Source organism: Tursiops truncatus, chromosome 7 (assembly GCF_011762595.2).
Source record: "Tursiops truncatus isolate mTurTru1 chromosome 7, mTurTru1.mat.Y, whole genome shotgun sequence".
NCBI lineage: Eukaryota > Metazoa > Chordata > Mammalia > Artiodactyla > Delphinidae > Tursiops > Tursiops truncatus.
This window is the reverse complement of record NC_047040.1, coordinates 97,558,706-97,575,412: the sequence shown is the minus strand read 5'-3', so window position 1 is coordinate 97,575,412 and position 16,707 is coordinate 97,558,706. Positions and strand designations below refer to the sequence as shown.

At 45.8% G+C, this 16,707-nt stretch overlaps 1 protein-coding gene across 5 annotated transcripts in view; it reads left to right on the top strand.

Moving 5' to 3' along the window:
* Window positions 1–16,668, top strand: part of SLC35F5 (solute carrier family 35 member F5) — a 129,754-nt gene extending 113,086 nt beyond the window's left edge. For all 5 annotated transcript variants that reach the window (XM_073807776.1, XM_019931910.3, XM_073807774.1 and 2 more), the window contains one exon: window positions 16,536–16,668. The gene's annotated coding sequence lies outside the window, so the exon portion shown is untranslated. The remainder of the gene's footprint in view (window positions 1–16,535) is intronic.
* Window positions 16,669–16,707: the final 39 nt, after the last annotated feature.

Here is a 16,707-nt window from a genome sequence, read left to right as displayed (position 1 = left end):
AATAGTAACCCATGGAATATGACACACAATGAGAGTAACATAAGTAGAATTTCCCGCTAACCTTCTGTAATAAAGACAGTGCTTTCTGTAGACATGGTTTACTGCAGATTCCCCTATGGAAATGCCTTTAAAATATAGTGTGCAAGTATGTTAAATCGGTACTGCATTATGGTATTAGTGTTTCTTATCTGTGTATTTAATTATATAAATAGATTTCCTGAAAGTACAGATTTGATTTTTAAACACAATGGTAAATTAAAGCATTCTACAAATTTTCTTGCATTTCAGAAGACTTTTTTTTTTCTTTTGCTAAAATGAGATTTCAGGACATTAAACAAAGCATTAAACATTTTAGCTTAATGCTTATTACCTGGGAAGCAGGGTTCCCAGAGATGGGCCATTATGTATAATTTAAACTTCTAAGCACTATCCCTTTAGTGATTAACTTGTAATAGAATACAAAATATTCCTCCCTATTACAAACATGCATTATTTTCGTACATTTCCTATTTTCCCAACTAGACGATATTCTTGATGGCTGGATCCACATCTGATTTAAAACAAACAGGGCTCTTCCTTTTATTCTGTTTAGGAGATAAATTGTGATTTTGAAGCTATGTCAGTATTACCTATTGTCAAAGATTCTTTTCAGAATCTATGTATCGGAGAGAACCTCGGGAGCAAAGACAGAGAGATGGAAAAGGGAGATGTGTGTGAAGGACTTGGCAAAGGGAGTGGCATTAGTGCTGGAGGCTGCTTTGAGGAACCATATCTAGGAACAAGGAAGAATGTATTTATTTGGCGACGTAAGTAGTATGAACATGCTTTTCCAGAGGCAGTCCAGAGTATTTTTCACCCTAAATTTGTGAAAAGACTAGACTTTCCTTAAAACGCAGGCAACAGAGAGGATTGCCAACATGGAATCTGTCGTGTCCTGTCTTTCATCTTGGCCAGCAGGACTCAGTGTTTGTCAGGCACCCAGGTGTGTCACGAACCTGGGGGCCCATAATGTAGTCTGGCTTCTGTACCTGTTCTGAGGTGCCTCTGACACTGCTGTCATCAGTGTCCCAGTAAACTTCTAGTAACAAAATCCTATGGACATCTTAATACCTTAGCCCAGGGATCGGCAAACTTCTTCCATAACGGGCCAGAGAGTAAATAGTCCAGGCTTGTGTGCCGTGTGGTTTCTGTTGCACGTATGCAATTCTGCCATTATAGTGTGAAAGCCCCCATAGATGATACGTAAGCAAATGAGCGTGGCTGTGTTCCGATAAAACTTGATTTATGGACACTGACTTTCATATAATTTTCACATGTTAAAAAATATTCTTTCTCTTTTCATTTTTTCAAAGCATTTACAAATATGAAAGCCTTTCTTAGCTTGTGGGCCATATAGAAACAGGTGGTGGGCTGGATTTGGCCTGCAGGCCACAGTTTTAAAGCTCCCCAGCTCATTCTGTGTGCAGCCAATGTTGAGAACCCCTAGCCTATACTTTGAGTTTCTTGAACCGTCGACCTCATTCATCACTGTATCCCCATACGGTACGCAGGTGCTTGATGAAGGTTGAATGAGTTTGTCTTTGTGGGTCTCCTGTATCTCCTTGCTGATGGGTATTTACTGAAATGGTTAATGAACTAAGATATCTAGGGAGCAGGCCAGGTTATGACTGATTAAAGATGAGGGTAAGAGCCACAACAGGTCCTGCTGGGATTCAGGGCATGCAGGGGACCTGCGGGGGCTGTGATGGCCATGGAGGTGCGCCTGCCATTCCAACCTCTGTTCGAGAGAACCTTCTGCGGGGAGGGTAGCTGGTAGATAGTCATCAGCTGCTGTACTTTCAGATTCGTGCTGAGGCCATGTTTGCCCCAGGCTACTCCTGTCGACTGAAAAACAAAAAAGCACAACCTAAAAGTTGAGAGTTATGTTTTCTTTGGAAGAAAAACTGAGGACTTAAACCCAGGGCAACCATCTTGGAGAACAGTGAGTGACCACTCCAAAGAGGCAAGGGGGGAGCCAGGATATAGGAGTTTTTGCAACAAAACATCGGGTAGTTGGAACATCAAAAGATTACTGTTAATCAAAGAAAACCAGACATCTCAAGTTAATGAACTGAGCGCTTTTCTATGTATGGGAAGATGCGAAATCTGGGCTCACTGAAATCATCCCTTTGATGTGCACCTCAGCTCTTGGGGACCAGTATCCTGTGTTTCTCATCCTGAGTCTCCCCAGGGTGCACCATCGGGGGTGGCTGCAGCAGTTGACCGCTAGATGGCGGGCATCCTGTTTCCATCCTGCGTTTCCTCAAGGCTCAACGTTGGGGTGGCTGTAATGTGGTGGCTTGATGGCTGCAACATCCTTTGTTTACTGATATGGCAGGGGGCATTTTAGTCCTCACTTCCAGCCACGGCACTTGAGCATGACAGGGGCCCCAGAGCTGGGCCGCTCCTGCCCAGTACAGGACCCTTCTGGTGGCAGTCTGCCCCAGGGCTCTGCACCAGCCTGGCTGAGGTTTTCTCAGAACTGCACCGAAGTGCAATGATCCTTCCACCCTGTCCTACCTTCCCTCTTGCTGTTTACAGGTGTCAGACCTGCATCATGGTCTGAAGGCATCTCCAACTATACCTGCCCCCTCTCTCCTTTATCCTTCATAAGCTTTTCCTTCAATAAATCTCTTCCCAGAGGACCCGAACTGATGTCAGGGAGGAGACTGTGAGAAGTAGATATGTCTCATTTTATTTCAAGTTTGGGATTTCTTTCCTTCTTTCTTTCTTTCTATTCTTTCTTTCTTTCTTTCTTTCTTTCTTTCTTTCTTTCTTTCTTTCTTTCTTTCTCTCTTTCTCTCTTTCTCTCTTTCTCTCTTTCTTTCTCTCTCTCTTTCTTTCTTTCTTTCTCTCTTTCTTTCTCTCTTTCTCTCTCTCTTTCTTTCTTTTCTTTCTTTCTTTCTTCTTTTTCTATCCTCTCCTTATTTCTCTGAGGATAGAATCAACAGGGTTGGCAAATGGCTCTGATGATTTTAATGGAATTGATGAGAGAATTGCAGTCAAGTGTGACATTTCTTCCTGAGCTGGCGGGTATTCTTGGCTAGAGGCTGGTAATTCCTTAGGGAACTTTTATGTTGAACTCATAGCTTCAAATCAGAATTAATCCTTGTTCCATTCATTTGTGCTGAAAGGCCATATCCTTGAGACAGATGGGAAATCATCGGGTGGGAGGCCTGGGAGCTGTGCGAGTGTGGCCATCTCAAGTACCGCAGCCAGGATTGGGACCAGGGAACGGGAAGCAGGATGGGCCGGGCAGAGTGAGACGGCCCCAGCTTTTGTCTGTCTTCCTTGTCATTCTGTAGAACCTACTGGAGAATAGATACTAGATTTAAAGTTCATCTCTGGGGAAAAATGATGGGCAGCAACCAGACAAAAGCATCAGAACTCTGCCAAGCACCTGAGGTCTGGTGCTAGACTTCCATCCCCAGGGAGCACTAGTGGGGGCACACTGGGATGGAGGGAATTCAGTAGAAGGGCCAGTGGGAACAAGTAGCCTCGTACAGGATGGAGATGAGAGAGGCCACAGCCCCAGTGGGGTGCGGGCTCCTAGGATGGCTCTTAGGAGCCCTCAGTTAAGGTTCTGGGCTGGTGGAGCTTGCAGACGCCATTGTGTGTGTGTGTGTGTGTGTGTGTGTGTGTGTGTGTGTGTGTGTTTAACAATTTTTTAAAAAATTGAAGTATAGTTGATTTACAATGTCTGTGTGAATTTCTGCTGTATAGCAAAGTGATTCAGTTATACTACATATGTATACATTCTTCTTTTATAATCTTTTCCATTGTGGTTTATCATAGGATACTGAATATAATTCCCTGTGTTATACAGTAGGACCTTGTTGTTTATCCGTTCCATACATATTAGCTTACATCTGCTAATCCCAACCTCTCACTCCACCCCTCCCCCAACCCCCTCCCCCTTACCAATCGTAAGTCTGTTCTCTATGTCAGTGAGTCTGTTTCTGTCTCGTAGAGGAGTCCATTTGTGTGCGTCCGCCACTGTTAAGCATTGTGGTGAGTCGGTCCAGGGTGAAAGGAGCTGGCTGTGTCTGGCACGTGACCATTGGATTGGCAGAGCTGAATGGGCCAGGGGCCGTCTGCAGCTCCTGGCTTATGTGACGTGCACCCCCTAGGAACCCCAGGAGATGAGAGCCTCTTCTCTGACAGTTTCAGTCCAAGGTCGAGGAAGGGTGAATCCTGTGCTCACAACTGTGTCAGAGAGACCCTGGGTGGAAGGGGCTCTTTAGCAAGGAAGTGGGAGTAAGGTTTCCAGAAGGGAGAGAGGAAACAAAGTTACCACTCTGCTCTCCAGGTAAAAGGCAGCAGGTCAAAGGCCGAGCCTTCAGATGAGATCAGAGCACACACAGATTTGGGAGGTAGGTGTCCAAAGTTCAGGTAAACAGTCAGGAATGAAAAAGCCTGTGGGAAGAGGGCAGGAGAGTAGCTCACATCGAAGTCACACGTACTGAGTGCTGTGTCAGGCGGGACCCTTTCACTTACAAATAACAAGAAAAATCTTACTCAACAAGTTTAAACAATAGAAAGGCTGAAGGTAGAAAGGCCAGGCTGCTTCAGCCGGCAGCTTGCTGGAGTCTTCCAGGACCAGGGTCTGTCCGCCTACCACTTTGCTATCTGGGCCTTTCACTGTGCCCAGGCGGGGCCCCTCCTGGTTGCAGAGTGGCTGCAGTGGCTGTGTCACTACTGGCTTCCCCTTGAGTCCCTCCTCTTTTGAAAGTGGTGGTAAAATGCACATAACGTAGAACTTACCATCTGAACTTTTTTTTTTCTTTTTCGTTGTCTTTTGTTTGTTTTTAGATTTTTTAAATTTGAAGTATGGTTGATTTGCAATGTCATGTTAGTTTCAGATGGGCAGCACAGTGATTCAGTGTATGTGTGTGTGTGTGTATATATATTCTTTTTCAGATTCTTTTCCCTTATAGGTTATTACAAAAATTGAGTAGAGTTCCCTGTGCTGTACAGTAGGTCCTTGGTTATCTATTTTATATATAGTAGTGTGTTTATGAACCATTTTTAAGTGCACAGTTCAGTGGTATGAAGTACATTCACAGTGCTGTACAACCGTCACCACCATCCATCTCCAGAACTCTTTTCATCTTGTAAATCTGAAAATCTGTTCCCCATTAAACAATAATGCTCACTCCCCTCCCTCCCCCAGTCCCTGGCACCCACCATTCTACTTTCCGTCTCAGTGATTTTAACTACCCTTGGTGCTCGTATTAAGTGGAATAATACGGTGTTTGTCTTTTTGTTCTATTGGTTTTTTTTTAAATTTATTTATTTTATTTCTTTATTTTTGGCTGTACTGGATCTTCGTTGCTGCACGCGGGCTTTCTCTAGTTGCGGCGAGCGGGGGCTACTCTTTGTTGCGGTGCGCGGGCTTCTCATCGCAGTGGCTTCTCTTGTTGCAGAGCACAGGCTCCAGGCGAACGGACTTCAGTAGTTGTGGCACACGGGCTTCAGTAGTTGTGGCTCACGGGCTCTAGAGCGCAGGCTCAGTAGTTGTGGCGCACAGGCATAGTTGCTCCGCGGCATGTGGGATCTTCCCGGACCAGGGCTCAAACCCGTGTCCCCTGCATTGACAGGCGGATTCTCAACCACTGCGCCACCAGCGAAGCCCTGTTCTATCTGTTTTTGTATGACCCATGAGTTAAAAATGCTTTTTACATTTGTGAATGGTTGCATTTTAAATGGTTATATGAGTACCTACACCATATCCTCAATTTTGCCTTTTGGCTTGCAAAGCCTAAAATATTTACTATCTACTCTTACGGGCCAATCCCTGGGCTAGTTCTATGGTTTGCCAACTATTTTCTGGTGCCAGCTTATCTCTGGTAGAGATGGAAGGGGGAAGGGAGGGTGGTGAGGGCCCAGAGGGGTTCATCTGCTTTGCATAATGGGGTCCACATCAGCTTCACTGGGAGACAGTGGTCCCAGCCAGAACCTTGGAAAACCTCTGAGCTAGATGTTTATAAAGTTTCTCACAGATCTAACCTCCCAAAGTCCTCCCTTTCCAGAAAATTCAACTCTGAGAATAAGAGTCAAAGTTCATTTGAAGACTCTTCAGTAATATGATGTTAAAAGAAATTGAAGTAATATACAAAATGGAGCCAATATTAATTCTGTAAAAAGAGGAAGAAAAATCTTTTTAAGGTGAAAAGGATTGGAACATGCCACCCCCAAAGTATTTCTCAAAAGAATTATTTTGAGCTGAAGGCGTTTGAGTTCCTAAAATCCCTTATCTGCCTAAAAGCAGAACTTCCCAAAAGAACTCAATTGTCATAAATTCCCCCCCAGGAAGCAAGTCTAATCTCTTCTCAGAACTGGCCACCACACTGGGACAAATACTGTCACAACACTATGAAATCTCCCACCTATTCTCCTAAGGGCCCATTTATCTTTCAAAAAAACCCCACAGAAACAGCCATTTGTGTTTCCATAAGTGCCCTTTCTCCTTACCCCTTCTTAGAAGTCATTTGTTCTCCCAGAAGTACCCCTCTGTCCCTCCCATTTCCTTTTTAGATGACTTTGTAGGGGAGGAAAATATCTTTTTCCTCTACCCTCCTAAATTCTCAGCCGGAGCCCCTGTAACAAAAACAGATTGACAAGGGAAAAGCCTCCAAAGTTATTTCATATAAGTTTTACATGACGTGGGACACTTCATAAGGAAATGGGACTGGAGGGAGTGGTTAAACTCGAGCATTTCTGGATTTGTTGAAGAGTAGAAAGTTGTAGAAAATGTGATAGGACCATAAAGGGTATGAGCTAAGTGTAGTAAACTGGGGGAAATGGCAGACCCTGTTGGTTCAGATTCCTCTCCTGGGTCTTAGAGATGAGGATGTTCATTGTCTCTGTATGGGGAGGACACCTCTCAATGTACAGCTTTTATGACCTGCTTTAGGGGAAGGTCAGAAAGTCTTCCCACACATACCTTTTCTCAAAGTCCTTCAGCTTAAAATATTCAGTATGCCAAGGTGCCATATTTGGGGGTAGCGTGCCTGAACCCCATCAGTATATAAACTCAAATCTCATTGCTCATTTGGGTATTCACTTCCTTCTGTGATGCCCCTGTGCATGTAAAATTCAAAATTAATAAATTCATATGCCTTTTCTGGTGTCTGGTGTTCTGGTGTCTGAATTTCTTTGTCTGGTGTCAGTTTAATTCACAGGCCCCCAGGAACAGAACTTAAGAGGGTAGGGGGAAAACTTTCTGTTCCTTACAAAAGCAAAGTGTATGCTAAAATATCCTCCTTGGATATTTTACCTTCAAAATATACCTTAGAGGTATTTTGAAAAATTTCTTACTGCAAAAATCATGTTTTGAGGAAAATCTTGAAAATTGCAAAGTATCTTTAGAGAGAATTGGACTATAGGGTAAAGTTGTGGTGTAAACCCTCATGCGACGCCCCACCACGGTGGCTGGGCTCTGCGTCTCTGGGCTCTGGGAAGGGCTGGCAGAGTCCAGGAAATGGGGATAAGGTTCGGAGTGATTAACCTCCTCCCCGCTAAGAGGTGAAAAAAGTTCACTTTTGAAAAGAAAATGGATTTTCAGGTCCCATGGATTGTTTTTCCCCTTAAGAGCAAAACTTTCCCCTTAGAATCTCTCTCATGTGATTTGTTCATTGACCTTCCTGAAATTCCTGACTCCTTTAGCAGGCTGCCAAGCCCACCACCATTCATATTCAACTTCTCTGCATGATGGTCTCACCTACAGTGGATGAACACACCCGGGGAGCTGTCTCGGGCTGTCCTCTTGACTTCTGTCTGCAGTGGAGCCCGTTTGTGAGCTGCCAGGTAGTGGAAGGGCTGGAGGGAGTCCTCCCGACTGTAAAACCCAGGCTTTCAAACACTTGAATGGCAGCAGCTGGACTCTCTTATCGGAGCAGCGGCCTTATCCCAGGAGCTCCTCGCAATAAGCTTTTGTACCAAATTAATTAAAGAAAGGCTTGGTAATTGCATTCCAAGGCAATTCCAAAGAAAGTAATTTCAGATACATAATGCACAATGGACTTCTCCACTTAACTTCCAAATGAAACACTCAGGATATTTAGTACCGTTCACATTAATCAGCCAAACCATCAGATACTCAGGCAGAAGAGGCCAACTTTGCCAGGAGGGTGGGGTAGAAGGTCTGTGTGCAGCATGGTGGTCATTAGACTATTCAAATCAGAGATGAGAAGCTACAGGGCCGCTCACCAACCTTCTGGAAAAAGGAGCACTTTTAGAAAAGAATATGGTGAGAGCCGCTGTGAAAGAAAAATGATTCACTGGACACTTAACTAAAATGGTGAAAAAGATTTTATTCATTATGAGTCAGCTCTGTTGCAATAGGGGAGAAAGATGGGGCTCAACTCTGAACACAGCAAAGAGAGCCAGGGGTTTGTAGCCAGCGAGCAGAATCCTGAGAGCATCAGTGAATGGAAGATTACTAAGTGGGGACATCAAGGGTAGGGGACTTCCATGCTAAATTGACTTAACAGGATTCTTGCTGAACAAGGCCAAGAACATAGGCATCAAGAGTGGAGATGAAGGGCTTCCCTGGTGGCCCAGTGGTTGAGAGTCCGCCTGCCGATGCAGGGGACACCGGTTCGTGCCCCGGTCTGGGAAGATCCCACATGCCACGGGGCAGCTGGGTCCGTGAGCCATGGCCGCTGAGCCTGCGCGTCCGGAGCCTGTGCTCCACAACCGGAGAGGCCACAACGGTGAGAGGCCCGCGTACCGCAAAAAAAAAAAAAAAAAAAAAAGAGTGGAGATGAAGAAGTTGATCAGACATCAAGTGTTGGGAGATGACTTAGCAAGATTCTTGCTAAAACTAGACTCTCCAAGGCAGGACACAGAGCCAGGGTGGAGGCCTCGCGGAGAAGAGGGCTCGGCGGAGCCTAAGTAAGTTTGTTCAAGAAGAGTTTTGTCATGAGACAATATGGAAGCATGATGCTAAGTGAATGACATCACAGACAGAAGACTAAATACTGTAGGATTCTATTTATATTATATTCTAGAAGAGGCAAAACTGCTGGGATAGGAAACAAAATCAGTGGTTGCCTGGAGATGGGGGTTAAGGGTGTGATTGACCCCAAAGGGGAATAAAGGAACTATATGGAAAAAAAAAAAAGGTGAGTCTTTGTCATGGCTCTTCAGCTACTTTGTGATGGGTAATAGAAAGTGGACTCGTGAAGAAATTGGAAGTTAAACATTAGGCCGTGGGAAGCATTTTCAGTAAAGGTCATCGTGTGTGAGAAGAAGGAAAGTGGGAAGACCACAGAAGCTTCACCTCCTGGGCGGCCTATCGGACTTGAGAGCCTCCTCTGCCTGTGTGGGCTGGTGTGGCCTTGCCCACAGACATCTGAGCTCTCACATCCCAACAGATCTGGGCTCAGGGCTTCCGGTCGCTTGTTATAAGTCATGGTCTGCAGTAAGCCGTGCCTCCAGTTACTTTGTTCATCACAGGGGGTGGCTGGCTGAGCTGCCCTTGGTTGCCATGCAAGCCGGAAGCATCTAAAAAGCTACAGGGAAAGGCAGGGGCCTGACCCCAGGTTTTCCTCACACTAGCTTTTCACAGCAGTGCTTCCCCTTGTCTGGCTCCGTCCTCTCTCTTTAATTTTGCAAATCTCTTCTGCCCTGTTTCTCTGCCATTTATCCAACTACCTAGTTCTTTCTTCCTGAGTCTAGCTTATTCAATTTATCTTGGCTGGTCCAGTATCAGACTGCCAATACTTTTGTAAATATGTGTCTGCAGCCCCATAAGCTCTAAAACTCGGATGTGTTCCCTCTCAGAAGCCCACGGATGCCCTCTGTCCTATTCTTACAATTCCCTCATCAGTAAGGCACAGAAAGGGCGTTAAGTGATGAATGTGCCCTGCTGAGATTCGATTCTGACCTGGAGAGATGCCACAGGGGCCAGGTCACATCAAGTTAAGTGGAGGGCAAGTGAGGTCACCTCTTTAACCTGGCTCTGAGAACCTGGGACCCAGAGCTTTGGGGTCGGGACCTCTGCTGTCATGGGAGGCTGCTGTGATGTGTTATTAATGCGCTAAGGGTCGGACTACAAACCTACATGGGAAGTGGGCCTGATTTGCTTCTCACAGCCATTGGTGTAGCCTCCGGCAGCAGTGGTGGAGAAGTGAGAGCAACAGATGTTCCAGCATCTCCAGAGCGGCGTTTGGCTCCCTAAATCCACCAGGGGAGACCCACGCACGGCTCTGGAGCAACACTTAACAGCCCTGCCCATTTTCCTTCCAGTAGTCCTGCCTTTGGCTCCCCTGTCTGGTTCCGACCCCTGGCCTGATCCTGACCTCCCGGAAGATGTGCTCCAAACCACACAAGTGGTTTTAAGCTTCCAATTCCCATGGGTCGCTGTTCTCTCCCTTGGTTTTCAGGTTCCTCTGTGCCCATCGTGTATCTCATTATTTCATGATTATTCATAGCTCTCTAAACCCCTGGCTTGGAATCTTCCTGATAAAGATGAATTCCCCTTTCTGTTTAGGGATTTCATTATTCAACACTCTAGGCTTCTTCCTCGCTCCCCCTCTCACCCTGAACGTTTCAGAGAACGGAGGATAGTCCTTCCTGGGAGAAGATGGGGGAGCTGCTTCAGCCCAGGTCTGTAGGCAGCTCTAGCCCATTTGGCTGCCTCTGTTTGCTGCAGTTTTGACTTAATGCCACCGAAGGGGGAGAGTGGTGCTGAGAAGGCTGGAGGCGGAGTAGCCTTGTTGCTCTGCGTGGCCTGAGTAGCTGCTCATTGTACAGACTTTCATGACCACCACATCAACTGACTCCACAAAAGGCTTTGATTCACCCCATCTTGCTTCCTTCTAAATTTCCTTGTTGGAATGCTGGCTGAATGCTCCTGTCATTCATGGGATTGGCTTGCCACACAGCACCTCGCAAGCGCTCTGGCCTGAGTACTTGGCCTTTGTGTTAACTCCACTTGCCACCTCCTTCGCCTTGTTTTGTAAGACCAGCTTTCTTCACGACGGTCATCACAGGGCCACCTTTTACGCTCTTCCTTCATCTTCCAACTTTTCCACTGTGATTGGACAGTGGACTCCCTACTGGGTGGCACAGCCGTATCTCCCATGTAATAATAATATTAAACTTTCCCCATTAGCCACTGAGTCACATCCAGTGTTGTGATATGAAGTATTCACAAAGATAGGAAGTATCGTAATAAAGAGTTGAACCTAGGTGGCTACAGTGTAGAACCAACTCTTGCTGTCCTCACACAGGGGTGTGTGGCAAGATGTACACAGGACACATCTGTGGTCACACTTCAGTCCAGAGTGAGACACAGATGAAGAAATGGGTTGAGGCTGGGGGTGCTTGGGGAAGGGGGTCCTCAGAAAATACTCTTACTTATCAGCAACTTCAGAGATAAAGAGGATGCAGAATTCAAGACTCTTAGATGCTAATTTCTTCTCAGACTCTGGAAAGAGTTCAAACACTATTTGGTAGCGAGGAGCATCCCTATCAACGAACGCTTGGGGCTGGCATCATAGAGGTCAGCCTAAGTGGTATACCTGTTGCAAATTTAGAAATGTGTGGGTATGTTTGGAAAGTCCAGTGGGATTTCATTTACACAAAAGATGGAAGGGCCTTATGGGAAAGAACCTTTCCGAAGGGAGAGACAGGACTAAGGATAATGGGTTAAGGAGGAAGGAAAGGTAGATTTTTATTTTTTTTTTTGGATAACAGCTTTATTGAGACATAATTTACAGTTCACTCATTTAAAGTTACAATTCAACGTGGGGCTTTCCTGGTGGCACAGTCGTTAAGAATCCGCCTGCCGATGCAGGGGACATGGGTCTGAGCCCTGGTCTGGGAAGATCCCACATGCCACGGAGCAACTAAGCCTGCGTGCCACAAGTACTGAGACTGCGCACCAGAGCCCGCGAGCTACGACTACCGAGCCCACGTGCCACAACTACTGAAGCCCACACGCCTAGAGCCCGTGCTCCGCAACAAGAGAAGCCACCACTTGCTGCAACTAGAGAAAGCCCACGCGCAGCAGCAAAGACCCAGCGCAGCCAAAAATAAATAAATTTTTTAAAAGAATACTTTAAAGTTACAATTCAGTGGGTTTTGTTTTATTCACAGCGTTGCATAACCATCACCACAATGAAATTTAGGAAGTCTTCGTCACCCCCAAAAGAAAGCGTGTACCCTTTAGCCACCACCCTACAATCTGTCCTGTTCCCACAGCACTAGCAAACACAATCTCTGTGAATTTACCTATTCTGGACATTTCATATAAATGCAATCAGGCACTATGTGACCTTTTGTGTCTAGTAGCTTTCCTTTATCATAATGTTTTCAAGGTTCATCCACGTTGTAGTATATATCCCCATTTCACTGCTTTTCACAGCTGAATAATAATCCAGTGTTTGAATATACCACAGTTTATCCATTCATCCGTTGATTGGCTCATCACTTGGGTTCTTTCTACTTTTTTGGCTTTATGAATAAGCTGCTATAAACCTTAAGGTACAAATTTTTGTGTGGACGTATGTTTTTATTTCTCTTGGTATATACCTAGGAGAGGAACCGCGGGATGATATGATATCCGGGAGGAAGAATTTAGAGTAGAGCATGGTACATGCCTCTGAGATTGTTCTCTGACTTCCCTCTCTTAGATTCCTGCTGAATCCTAGAAAGCGGAAGTCAAATAAAAGGGAACAGAAAGTCGTAGCACTGGAGTCTCTGCAAGCTGTGGTAAGCACAGGTGCCATGAGCTGTGGACTTGTGTCTTGGGTGGAGGTCACTGACTAGAGGTGACTGGGACATGAAGAAGTGGCCAGGGACCTCCAGCACCAGCAGGCAACGTGAGCAGAAGGCACCCAGCAGTTGCTTATGTAGTGTGTCAGGCCAGTTTATCCCAGAGAGGCAGCTGGGAAGCATGGAGCCCTAGGAGGCCAGCGGCGGGTGAGGAGGAAATGGAGATGCCAGGAGTGGCTCCAAGGACAGTGCAGACCCATATGTGAGACACCCCCATGGGGTTTCTCAAAAATGGGGGAGGAATATGAGTGGACAGAAGTTCTCCAAGGAGAAGGAGAGAGTCTGTAGGTTCCATGAGAGTCATTCTACAGCAGGACCCTGTGTGTGTATGTGTTGGGGGGGTGTTCTTAGAGGAAGGGCAGGTTCTAGGCATAGGGCTTGCAGCATGAGTGAAGGCTGCAGTGCTTCTGGCGGGCCTAGAAGAACCACCAGAACTGGAGGGGCCATGGGAACCAGGACAGTCTCCATCTCCATGGTAATCTTCATCATCATATCCCATCTCCCACCCTCCCCTTCCACGTTTTGACAGTGTGTAAGTCCCTGAAACCTTGACATCTTTCTAGCATTGGGTAGAGTCCTCAGAATGACAGAGGCAGAATTTCTCACCAGTCGTTTTTCTTTTAATTAAAAAAAAAATTATTTTTTGGCTGCGTTAGTTCTTCATTGCTGCGCACGGGGTTTCACTAGTTGCGGCAAGTGGGGGCTACTCTTCACTGTGGTGCGCGGGCTTCTCATTGCAGTGACTTCTCTTGTTGCGGAGCATGGGCTGTAGAGCACGTGGGCTTCAGTAGTTGCGGCACGTGGACTCAGTAGTTGTGGCTCGTGGGCTCTAGAGCGCAGGCTCAGTAGTTGTGGCGCACAGGCTTAGTTGCTCTGCAGCATGTGGGATCTTCCCAGACCAGGGCTCGAACCTGTGTCCCCTGCATTGGCAGGCATATTCTTAACCACTGCACTACCAGGGAAGTCCCTCTTACCAGTCTTGCAGGAAGGTAGTTAAGGCCAGAACTCGTTGGTTGATAGAAAAGGAGAAAGTTGTAACATTTCTCACACTTGTGAGTTTGTGAACTGAGATTCCCACTGGCTACTGATTCAAAGGAGGAAACATGAGTGATGTGTTCCCGGGGACAGTAAATAGATTGTCTATTTGGGCAACAATTGCTCTGTTGGAGTGGAGTGTTCACGTAGGGAAAAAAGGGGTTGAGGATGTAAAAGTAAATCAGAGATCGATAGTGAAGGGCTTTGGATGCCATGAAAGAATTTGGACTTTATTCTGTAGCTGTGGACAGGCATCTGGACCTTTGTCCTGGGCAGGACCAGACAGAGGCTCTTCTCTTGTGTCCAGGAGTTGGTAACTTGCCAGAGCTCCTATGTTCTCAAAAAGGAGATTCAGGACGGCGAAATGATCCCTTTTTTTTTGGAATTCAAGTGTTATGACCAAATAAGGACATGAAAAATGCACACCATCAGGGAAATGCATATCAAAACCACAGTGAGTTACCATTTTCCCCTCCCTAGGATGACTGTGATAAAAAAGACTTATGATAACAAATGGAGAAATTGGAACCGTCATCCACTATTAGTGGGATGTAACATGTAGCTTCTTTGGAAAAGTTTGGTGGTTCCTCAAAAAGTTAAACATAGAGATACCGTATGACTCAGCAGTTGTTCTTGTTTTTTGGGTTTTTTTTTTTTAGCGGTTTTACTCCTAATGAGCACCTAAGAGAAATGGAAACATATGGTCACATGAAAATTTATATGTTAAATGTTTATAGCAGCACTGTTCATAGTAGTTAAAAAGTAGAAGAAACCTAAAGGTCCATCAATAGATGAATTGATAAACCAAATGTGGTATATCCACACGGTGGAATATTATTCATCCACAAAAATGAATGAAGTACTGATGCATGCTACACCAGGATGAACCTGAAACCATTACGCTAAGTGCAGGAAACCAGACCCAAATGACCACATATTTTTTGACGCCATTTATATGAAACGTCCAGAACTGGCAAATCCGCAGAGATAGAAAGTGGATTTGTGGGTGACAGGAGCTGAGGGGAGGGGAGAATAGGGACTGACTCCTAATGAGTTCTCTTTAGGGTGACAGAATTGTTCTGAGCTGGATAGTTGATAATAGTTGATAGTTGATAATCACACAACCTTGTGAATGTACTGAAACTCACTGAATTGTACACCAGTTAGAAATGTTAGAAACAGTGTTATGGCTAGCAGGGACCTCCCCACCCTCCTGGTCAGAATATGTGATGGAAAAACCAATTGTCCCGTTTTGTCTGGGACTGTGGAGGTTCCTGGGATGGGGGACTGTCACTGCTACAGCTGAGAAAGCCCCAGTCAAACCGGATGACTTGATCATCCCAGCGTGTGCTGAGGCAGCGCTCAGTTACGACAGTGAAGAGAGGCCAAGTTTACATGTAACCGAGCAGTTTCTTATTCACAATGTGTTTGGCCTAAACTACCACCCTGTGAAGCAGCTAGGGCAGGTTGTACTTATCTCCTATTTAGAGGCAAGGAACCAAGGCTCTGATGGGCTTAGAGGTTTGCCTGAGGTTGTATGGAAAAATGAGTGACAGGACTGGAAGTCAAGCCTGAGCCTTAGTTTCCAAGTCCAAGCTCTTTCTTCCAGGTGGGTAACAGTTCATACGTATTGGTGGTACTGGTCAACAAGGGCCTCACTCACCTGATAAATGCTGGCCTTCTGGCTTCAGAATCCAAGGGGGCCTCCCTCCTCTCTTGTTCTCCTCACTCCTAGAGGCCACATCCTATGGAATCACTCCTAAACAGTGACGCATTCAGCATCCTCTCCAAGTCCATCTTCCCTGTTCCTCTGAAATCTCTAGAGGCAGGGACTGTGTCTTGTCACCTCTCTACTTAGCTCTTACTGCCTTGCCTGGTACCATCGCTTTAGGCTGAATTGTTCTCCCTTTAGGTCTTTCTTAGGCCTCGTTTTCTGAAGCGCTTGCTGGTGGAGCTGGCACGATGTGTCTGCTGCTTTTCAGAATGTGTTGTAAGCACACTCCAAAGGTCACACCGAGCCAGGATTTCTGCGGTGATTTTGCACGGCATGGCCTTGTGGGCAGCAGGCCACCTGGGACAAAATGCAGCTGCGGCCAAAGTGAGTGGTTAAGAAAGAGACAGCTTTCTTGGCTTTTAGGAATTCCGTGGATATTATGACAAAGGGCTTCATGTATACGGGGCCTGGGGCTCCAGCAAGGTCTCACAGGGAGGTTAGTAAAGCAGGAGGCACCGGTACTCTATCCTGGTCTGTCTTCTGGGAGGTTATGTAAAGTTCCTGGGCCTCAGAGAGGTTCCTTACCTTTCAGATGGGACAATTACAGTTTCTCGTCTTACTTCCTAGGCTTTTATGAATTTCAGATGAGATGATGGTTAGATGGTTTTTCAACTGAATTTCATAGAGGCTGAAGATTCTATAAAGATTCCTCAGGAAGAGGGATGCTACTTCCATCCGTTTATTTACTTTCTATACTGAGGTGTGCCATTATTCTTCAAAAATAGTTGCTGCTCTTTGCTGGAGAAGATTATATTTCTGGGCTTTGAGGATGCTGGACTTGGTCATGAGATTTCTTTTGACCCATGAAATAAGAGTAGCAAAGACATGTTATTTCTGGGTAGAAGCTTTAAGAGCCAGGGTATGGGTTTTATATTCTCATCTCTTTTTCCTTTGCTATAAGACAAGCAGAGTTCCAGATAGAGGCTGATACATTACCCTGGGTCCTGAAATGAAGAGGATGTGAAGCAGAGCCTTAGCTGATCCATGATGGGCATGAGCATGAATGAGAAATAAACCTTTGTTGTTATAAGTCACTGGAATGTCAGGCTCATTTGTTACCGCAGCATAACCAG